The sequence below is a fragment of the Acanthochromis polyacanthus genome, chromosome 1 (genome assembly GCF_021347895.1).
Source record: "Acanthochromis polyacanthus isolate Apoly-LR-REF ecotype Palm Island chromosome 1, KAUST_Apoly_ChrSc, whole genome shotgun sequence".
In the NCBI taxonomy this organism is placed as follows: domain Eukaryota; kingdom Metazoa; phylum Chordata; class Actinopteri; family Pomacentridae; genus Acanthochromis; species Acanthochromis polyacanthus.
The window spans coordinates 22,267,625-22,277,705 of NC_067113.1; the positions used below are offsets into that span (position 1 = coordinate 22,267,625).

The 10,081-nt window shown below is 41.4% G+C and overlaps 1 long non-coding RNA gene across 1 annotated transcript; it reads right to left on the reverse strand.

Moving 5' to 3' along the window:
• Nucleotides 1–1,231: 1,231 nt before the first annotated feature.
• Nucleotides 1,232–5,644, reverse strand: LOC127536741 (uncharacterized). The gene is made up of 2 exons (XR_007945875.1): nt 4,717–5,644; nt 1,232–4,251 (listed from the first exon to the last, which is right to left on the reverse strand). It is a non-coding gene; the product is annotated as an uncharacterized LOC127536741 (long non-coding RNA).
• Nucleotides 5,645–10,081: the final 4,437 nt, after the last annotated feature.

A 10,081-nucleotide genomic window follows, 5' to 3' on the forward strand; every position in this document is an offset into this window, starting at 1 on the left:
TCAGTCTCAGCGCCACCTGGTGGAGGGATAGGAAAAGCTCTATGACTAACCTGTACATGCTCCAATCTGCCTGCAATTTTCCATGTGTGATCAGAGTCCAACCTTCATCACGTTCACAGTTCGACATGCATTCTTGGTCGAAACGCCACCTGGTGGGCATGCATGGACTCGCCGACCAGCAAGGATGCGACAACCCATACAACAATGCTTGCAGCTTGCTTTTACTTTTCACTCCATTAAGAGGCTGCTATCTGTTTCAGGAGCCTGGCCAGATGGTTTATCGTCCCCGGCTCATGGAGTAAAATAACAACAGCAAGCGTGAGAAAAAGCCCCCAGCTGAGCGGCAAGTGTGGAGGTACAGAACACCTGGCACAGTGTGGAAAGCAGGAGTTCATAATGCAAACTGCTGTTTTTTTAATCACCTTTTAAAAATGGAGAAAAGGAATGACATAAAAATGAACCTCCAAACCTTTGGCCTTATGTAGACCAGGTGTGTTTGTTTACAGGACTTACTTACATTTCTAAGCTTCTGTTGAAGAGCCATAAATATTGGCAGCCATGTGCTGAAAATAAGGCTGCTGCATTGAGCAGTAAAGCCAAGAGCAGGCTCAAATGCTAAATAAGAGGAAGCTGGCACTGGAGACACCCAGGAGAAGCTTCCTCCTCTGCGTCCTCACCTCACGCCAAACCTCAGTGACCTAGGTCAAGATCAATAACGCAGTTTAAAGAGGATGGACTGTAAGTAGAAATGATGGATCCTGCCGAGGAGGAAACTTTGACCACTGATGGCCTCTGACTGGAGTGGCAGTATCTGATCACGTTGAACGTCGATGGCTGTCAGTTGGCTTGCGACAGATTTTTAGATCGTGTAGTTGTAACTGTTGTGGAAAACTGGATGAGTCGCAGCAAAAGCAGTCGAGAGATAGATAGATAGATAGATAGATAGATAGATAGATAGATAGATAGATAGATAGATAGATAGATAGATAGATAGATAGATAGATAGATAGATAGATAGATAGATAGATAGATAGATAGATAGATAGATAGATAGATAGATAGATAGATACTTTATTAATCCCGAGATAAATGAAACGGAGCTTAAAACTTAACTGGTTTGTTTCACTGGCAAGACTGCTGAAAAGAGAAGTGCATGTAAAAGAAAAACTGCTGAGCTGATATACTGATTGAATGGGTGAAGTCTCGGTATAATCCATCCCTGCAGCGTAAATCTGAGCAAGATATATATGTTTATTTGAATGAGGAAACCAACTAGTTTTACACTTTTGTATAAACCACATTAGCAGATAGCATCTTGTCACCTGGGTGAATATTTCTTTGGTGAAAACAAAAGCATTACTCACCCACATTTACACAGCGTGCATATCAAATGCAGCACTTGGGGGAAATGCAGAATGTGTTAGTCAGAATTCTGCTTATCTCACATGTGTGACAGATGACATTTTAGTATATAAACTGGCCCATTACCACCTCTGTAAGTTATATGCAACATCAGAATGTGCTGAACCTGGAGCCGGCCAGCTGCTCCTATTAATCAAACCACCCACTTCCCTTTACAACACTAAGGAAATAGTCATAAATGCTCTTATCGGCCTTTCTAATAATGTGGACGTTACAATCAGATTCATGATGGTGTAAATTATTGCATTTCATCCTCATCACATCCAGCGATCACTTCTTTTTCACGGGCCTCCTTTATAACGGCCGGACAGCTTGTTGCATAATGAAATTCAAAGCACTCTAACGACCAGGGAGATCTTGCACTCCGTTTACTTACATTTATATATATTTTATTTTCCCACTACAGGCAAGCGGGCATGATGAATGTATGGCCCTGCTGGGACACAGAGCTGGTCTGAGATCAGGCAACTTCCAGGCTCTGATGAAAAGTCTGGAGAGGGAACATTTTATTCCGGTTTATCTCAGCGTGACAAACAAAGGCTCTTTTCTTTGAAGTGTAATCTGCAGATGGCAAGAATGTGTTAATTTCTTTGCAAAACAAGGTGTTAAAACATGCAAAGTCACATGTTTTTTTACAGCCACAGCTTAGGCTGTGAGCTGTGGCAGGGCTCTCTCCCCCCTCTGCCTTGCTCACTCTCTCTTTGCAGGTGTGTGCTGTGCTGATGAGGAGTCCAGGTTTGTGTCATCTGTCATCAGCAGATCATGTGCAGGTGGAGGCCAGCTAATCAGGTCCTGGTGTCCTATAAGAACCGTCTTCAGTCGTTGTTTGATGCCGGACTGTCTTTGTCCCTCCATGCTGACCTCGGCTTGCTTTTGGTTACCTGACTCGTCTGGCTCCTTGGTCTGCTCCTGGTCCTCCGTGGATTCCGACTGGGTCAAGGAAAATCATCTGTTGTCATATATGTCATATATATTTTATTATATATTTTTAAAATTTCAATTTTAAAAATTATTTGATTAAAATTTGTTGAAACCTTGGAAGTCTGGCATTGTGTTTTTGTCTCCGATGCAATGCTATTTTATGGCAGAAATGCTCACTAATGGCATTGACTGCTTTTTTCGCTTATATCTTTCAGCAGATGTGGTGACCACATACTAAAACATACTAAAAAATTCAAAGTGATCCAGAATCCAGGATCCTTTCCGGATTGCCACCTAAATTAAATCAGCTCTTCCTCTTACCATAGTTTACGTCCTCTCAAAAATTTCATGTGAATCTGCCCAGGCATTTTTGAGTTATCTTGCTAACAGACGGACGGACGGACACACAAACGCCGGGTGTCACATAACCTCCTTGGCGGAGGTAATTATCCACCATTGAGGGATATATAGTAGTCAGGTAACATGAGGTTGTAGAAGAGAAGATTCTTCTGTTAAAGCCTCCAGTCTTTGGCTAAATTTGTTGAAACCATGGAAGTCTAGCTTTGTGTTTTTGTCTCCGATGCAATGCTATTTCATGGCAGAAATGCTCAGCAATGGCATGGACTGCTTTTTTCGCTTATATCTTTCAGCAGATTAAAAAAAAAAAAAAAACACCAAGGCAAAAAATGGATTTTCTGAATTCTACTTGCAGGTCCGACACCCGTTATCTGCAAAGCTTGGAGGGTGATGTTGATTTTTTTGCATTCCCCACGCCAAAGACACAAGAAGAAAGGTGCAGCGTGTGGATTAAGCAGTGTGAGAGACCGCATGATCAGCTGAATCCCTCCAAAATCAATAAGAACACCCACGTCTGTTCTAAGGTAAGTTGCTAGCTAACATTAGCTAACCGTAGCTCTGTGTGTTAGGTCAGATAACATTAGCAAAGAAAGACGTCTCAATGGAAGGTTACTTCTCTTAAAACTTGAGCTACTGTGTATTATTTGAGCAAAATAAATACTGGTGATATATAGAGACAACTTCTGACATACTAGTGTAGCATATATATATACTAGCAATCTACGGGTCTCCGCCTACGCTCACGTCTGGCTTTGGTGACAACAACAGATGAGATCGGTTGGAGATCCTGGTGCGCAGTAAACAAACACAAATTTAGCTTAGCAAGAAATGGGCAGACATGATAATGACAGTTGACATAACATTAATTTAAATGTACAGCCATGGCCATAAGTTTGGACACAAGTACCATGACGCTTGTGAATCTTAGAAAATACCACAAAATTGTCACTTACAATACAGTACACAACTCCTGAGAACTATATTAAGTTTCATATTTAAAAAAAACATCAAAAGAGTTTGGTGTCATTTTGTTATTCTTACCAAATTCGGTTGTGAAAGTATTGCATTTTTTTGTTATTTTCTTCTAATATTATGTTTTGGGAACAAAGTTGTTCCAATTGTTGGAATTTATTGATAATATTATATCCCTTGTTCATTTGTTGACTAATTAAACTGGTGCTGTCAAAAAATGTTAGTTATGTTCTGTAATAGACATCAAAACAGACATAGTAAGTCATGCTGTGTCCAAACTTATGGCCATGGCTGTATATAATACATATCGGCTTACCCTGCTGTAAAAGAACATTGTTGTTCTTGTAAATGATTATTTTTGACGTGAAGTGACAATACATGGGGTGTTTGGTGCTTACACTGAGATCTGTGCGCTTTTCCCTCGATTTTAACGTCCACGTCATTTGCACTCCGCCAACATCTAATTTGGTGAATGTAGTTTTCAAAAGCATATTGGAGACCCTTCTGTCTGCTTCTCTCTGATATCGCTGTAGAATATGTCCAGAAATTTGCACATATCTCCTGAGAAATATCACTCACCTAGCCTAGCATCGCTAGACCCAGGTCTGAAGACGCAAGGGTCTAGGAACTCTCAACAGGGAGGGAGGCGGGCTAAAAGGTTGTCTTTCAAATCACTCTGAAGCCTTATGTATACAGTCAATGGGTGAAGCTCAAGTATATTACAGACATGTTAACAGAAAGATTTTTCAGAGTCGGTGCTAATGGAGCTCAACGACTGTTGTCGACCCTGACAGAGAATTAAATTCGTTGCCGTGGGTTGTCTAGCGTGGCTAGGTTAGTTGTTTTCGGTTGTTTCTGTCAGAATCGTCGCGCCTCTGTCGTCACTTAGTTACGCCCGCCTTCTGACGCTACACTTCATGGTGATTCGTCGGCCAGTTTTAGGAGCATCCAACCTCGAGGCTTACCGAGGGTAACTAGACCGACCCTGGCAGAGAATTGAATTTGTTGCCGTGGGTTGTCTAGCGCGGCTGGGCTATCACTCACCGGTACCGCTAAAAACTCCATATTTCATGCTAGGAGGGAAAGCTTGACAGGCGTAGCAACAGTAACCAAGGGGGGCAGGGTTTAGCGAAGGGTCAATTGACAGGTCCTATGGAGGAGACAGCCGTGACTCTGCTTTTCTCGTTTGGATTAACTCTGATATGATCACTGTTGGTTTACTTATCGGTGGAGCAGCAGAACGTCTTCCACAAATATTTTTTTCTGCCTGTTGGCTTGTTTTAATCAGTTTTCTCCCTTCGGCTGATCCTACCAGCAGACACTGAAAGGACTCTGATAGTTCGGTAAGTGTTCATTTTCTTATCGATGCCGCTTTTAATGCACTTCATATGCAGCAATAGTGTCAGATATAATGTGTGCCATGCACTACAGATGTCGCTGGAGTTTATTTCTGTGTGTTTTGACCAGAGAAGAGATTTAGCATCCATCAGTGATGTGGAGACTGAAGTTTCCGTTTCACCCACAGCGTGCTTTAGGGCACCCAGGTTTGACTTGATGTTTGAAATACTGACTAACAGCTCAGATTTAACTGTCTGCAGTTCCGTTTTGATAGATGTTAAATTTTCACTCAAAGTCGCCAGGAGCTGGGTCTTTAAATAACCGCTGTCTCATTACAGAGTGAAAGTAGCAGTTCCTCCTTCAGGTCAGAGATTGCAGCATCTGAGGGCCTCTTCAAAAGAAGACGTAGTTGATGAAGATGTTGTGGAGCAGAAAGACCATGACCAAGCAGCCTTGAGATCTTAGGCAGCGTCTCCCTCAGGTGGGTGTCAACGGTGTTCATGGTCAGGTCTGTGGTAATCCCATCAAAAACAAAACAGGAAAAAAATCTAGATTATAAATCAACATGTAACCAAAGCACTCTGTGTATAACACCATAGTATAGGATGTAGTTCAGAAAATGTCAAAGTATAGTATATTTTTCAAGAATAACATACTATGGTCTGTAGTTCATAGTGTAGCATGTCGGCAAAAAACCCCATAGATTATTATGTGATTCAAAAAGCGCAAAATGATAGGATGTTGCCTAAAATTGTCATGTATGATATGTGGTTTAAAAATGTCATAGTGCAGTATTTTGTCAAAATAGTATGTCATTCAAGAAAATATCAGAGTATAAGATGTCGTCTAATAAATGCCATAGAATAATATTTCATTACACAAGTAAAAGTATAGTAATTTTTAAAACTGTTCAAATTCTTATAATATGTTGCTAAAAGAAACTAAAACAAAAAAAAAGTCATAATAAATTAAAAGCCAATAGTATAATGTGTCGCCCAAAAAACGTCATAGTATAGCCTTTGGTCCAGAAAACATCCATAGTATAGCATGTCGTCCAAAAACATCGTAGTTTAGCATGTCATTCTAAAAACGTCAGAATATAGCCTTTGGTCCACAAAACTTTATGTCCCGGCTGTCTGAAGTACGTGAGCAGCAACACAAGGAGGCGGGGGAGGCCGCCACCCACCTCCCTGCCGACTCTCCGCCCTTAGAGTCCCTATATTAAGAGAGTTGTGACATGACGGGTCCAAAAATTTTGGTCACGTGATCTATGGGTGCCATTTTGTTTCCTATTCATGAACGCCGGGTTTTCCTGTTGACGTTGTTTACACCACAGACAGTAAGTCCAGGTCTTCCAACGCTTCCTAAATTCCCTGAAAAATGACGGGCTGTTGTGCCTTTGAGTGCACAAATCGGTCAGAGAAGGGATTCCACATGTTTAGGTTTCCCAGTGATCCTGAAAGAAGGAAACTGTGGGAAAATAAAGTCCGGAGAGTGGGATGGAAACCGACTTCATCATCGTTTTTGTGCCAGGTTAGTCCCATGTATGTACTTTCATGTTATGATGTATGGGGGTCATTCCAGGTGAAATGACCAGATATTCCTTGGGGGTGTTGCTGCACCATTTTCAAATTAGTCCTAAATTTGCATGCCATTACATAGTCACAAAAGTACTTTCTATGCAAAATTGTAGGCCTGTAGCTCAAATAGTTTCTGAGTTGTGGGGGTCTGAAATTTTCAGAATTTGGGCTATAAAAAGCTTCGCCAGCATTTTTTGCATCTTTAAGTGGTTATTTCTCACCCTCTAGACATACCAGAGAGCTGTGAGTTGGTAAACAAGGCCTCTGCACGTAGCTAGTGCCCCACAAACATCCCCAGGTGTTTCCCTACACTCTGCAGGCCATGGGGGCTTGCTAAAAATTAAGAGATACCTACTCGCGAGTGTGGTTTGGGACCTTAAAAGTACTAGAAATACTGCACAGAAGTGTTCTAACACCCCTGGGTTCCATTCTACACAAACTTGTGTGATAACTTAGCAAACTGCAGCTTTCTAGGTACCTCAGTTTGGAAAATATGAGCTCCTAAAGTTGGACGAGATTTTTAATTGGCTATTTTTGGTGGCAAAAATCTCAGTGTGGGACAGGTACCAGAGACCCCAAGTTTTTCTACAAGACAGTTCCATCTGTCTTCTATCACTGTACAAAAAAGCTGCAGGGTTATATTTGTAGTTACTGAGATATTCTTACTCAAAATGGCATGGGTGATGTCAAAATCGTTTTGTGCTTTTCAGTACTTTAAATTGGGATACAAGTATTAGTAGTCATTCCAATGGTAGTATTATGTATGTTTTGTTCTTTTTGAAATGTTAGTTGTTAAAGGTGATAAGGTGACAGGTGATAGGGTGTCAACATGTCATTACACTTTTTGAAGGTAGTCACCTTTAACAACTAACATTTCAAAAAGAACAAAACTACATAATACTACCATTGGAATGACTACTAATACTTGTATCCCAATTTGAAGTACTGAATAGCAAAAAAATGTAATGCCCTTTTTGTGTCACAAAGTCTAGTTTAGAGCCATACCTGTAGATATCATGACATGTTGACACCCATTTGCAATGCATACATGTAATTTTAACATACACATACAAGTTACATGTACTAACTTGAATTCAGGGAGCTGTGTAGTAGTTTATGGTTGATTGATTTAAAAATACAACATTAATGTTGAATTTTACAGTATCAGTGCAGTGGGATTAAACATGTTAAATTTAATTGTACAATGTCATGTTACAAGCAAAAGAACCTATACCTAAGTTATAACAGGTATACCTAAGTTATACCATTACACTTTTTGAAGGCAGTCACGTCGCTTGGGTCGCCGCCCTCAACACCACTGCCCCAGACTTGTACCAGCCATCTCCTGCAAATCTATGGAGCATCAGCCACAGTGATCTGGTAAAGGCTCAGCGGGAAGATTCTGCCATCAGTCAAGTCATCAAGCTTAAAGAGTCACAAACAAAACTAACAGATGAGGTACGTAAAACAGTGAATGGAGCAGCACAGAAACTGTTACATGAATGGACTCAGTTGATATTCGAAAACGATCTCCTGTACCGAAGAACAAAAGAGAGAAAACAACTAGTGCTGCCTGCAAAGTATAGAAATCTAGTTCTGCAGCAGTTACATAATGAGATGGGCCATGTCGGTACTGAGAAAGTGCTCCACCTTGCCAGAGACAGATTTTATTGGCCCTATATGGCAAAAGAAGTTGAAGCATATGTCACTCAGAAATGTTCCTGCATTATGTCCAAGACGCCTACCACACACGTCCGAGCTCCTATGGGTAGCATAACGACTAGTTCTCCCTTAGAGCTTGTGTGCATTGACTATTTACATCTGGAGACCAGTCATGGAGGTTATGAGTACATACTAGTGGCAGTCGATCACTTCACTAGATTCGCTCAGGCCTACCCCACAAAGAACAAGAGCGGACGCACAGCAGCTGAACACATTTTCCAGGACTTCATTCCCTGGTTTGGGTATCCCCTAAAACTACACCATGACCAGGGGCGTGAATTTGAAAATGAACTGTTTAAGACACTGCAAAAACTGTCTGGTGTGGGCCATTCACGCACGTCCCCATACCACCCGCAAAGTAATCCAGCTGAGCGGTTCAACCGAACAATCCTCCAAATGTTGAGACCACTGACAGACACAGAAAAATTGCAGTGGAAAGAACATCTGTCACACATGGTAAATGCATACAACTGTACGCGCCATGAGGCTACAGGATACTCACCCTTTTTCCTGCTCTATGGCCGAAATCCCCGCCTTCCAGTGGATTTGTTGTTCAGACTTGCTGAAGAAGGAGAGACATACTCACCCAAGGGATATGCAGAGAAATGGGCCGAGCGCATGTCAGAAGCGTACCGCATTGCAAGTGAAAACACTATAAGGTCCAGTGCGAGAGGGAAAGTGATATACGACCAGAAAGTGAAAGGTGTTGTGCTACAGCCAGGAGACAGAGTCCTTGTCCGAAACCTCAGTGAGCGAGGAGGGCCCGGCAAGTTGAGATCCTACTGGGAAAAGACTGTTTACACTATGAAAGAACAGCTAGGCCAAAGCCCAGTATATGTTGTCCACCCTGAGAGCGGAGACAAGAGAAAAACGCGCACGCTGCACCGGAATCTCCTGCTGTTAGTAAACGACCTGCCTCTTGAAAGCACACTCCCTGCGCAACGTAAAGGTGACAAAAGTCCAACAGAAAGCAGAACAAAGAGAAAGAGAACTGTACAGACAATAGAACAGACTAAAAGCAGTGACAACTCTGAAAGTGACTCTGATGAAGAAAGCTGCTCTGGTTACTGGTTGAGGATAAAAAAATAAAAACATACTTAATAAGTGTTTTCATATTTAGTAAAAACAGAATACCGACAGCATTTCCTTTGCTTCTTCTTTTTTTTTTTTTTTAGCCTTTATCACCCACTAGTGTCGTTTCACAGCATTTCTGTTTCAAGCTCTGGAAAAACACGCTGCCTGCCATTCCATGTCCCTGCCACAAGGTGGACTCCTCATCTCTGTTATAAGTTTTTATTTAGGAGGGAGCAAAGTCAAGATTAGCCTCAGTGTGGTGTGCAGTTGTCACGCAGGACATATCAGGACTGCTCTTCAGTTCAGTTTCTCTTCATATGAATCAAAGCGAAAGGTTTTGTCACTAAAGCACAAAAGACACCGCATCAGCAGTTCTTTTCAATGGTCTTAATTTCTTTGTTTGCATTTGAGAAGTGTTGTCGTCCTTGCAAGCCCCTGGTGATTCTGACACTAATTGGAAGCTTCTTTGCATAGATATTGTCACAGTTTGTGAGTCACCCTTTTTAAACTCATCAAGCCTATACATACCTGCTCATTCAAAAACCCATAGAAACACTAAAGTAGAATACATTAGTTTCTCTGAGTCTCATTCATCTTTTATTATGAGACCTTTGTATGGTTCTGCAAGCAAGAAATTATGTTGTTTTTTTTATAGAAGTCTCTTCAATGAATTTTTTATGCCTCTGTACTGACAA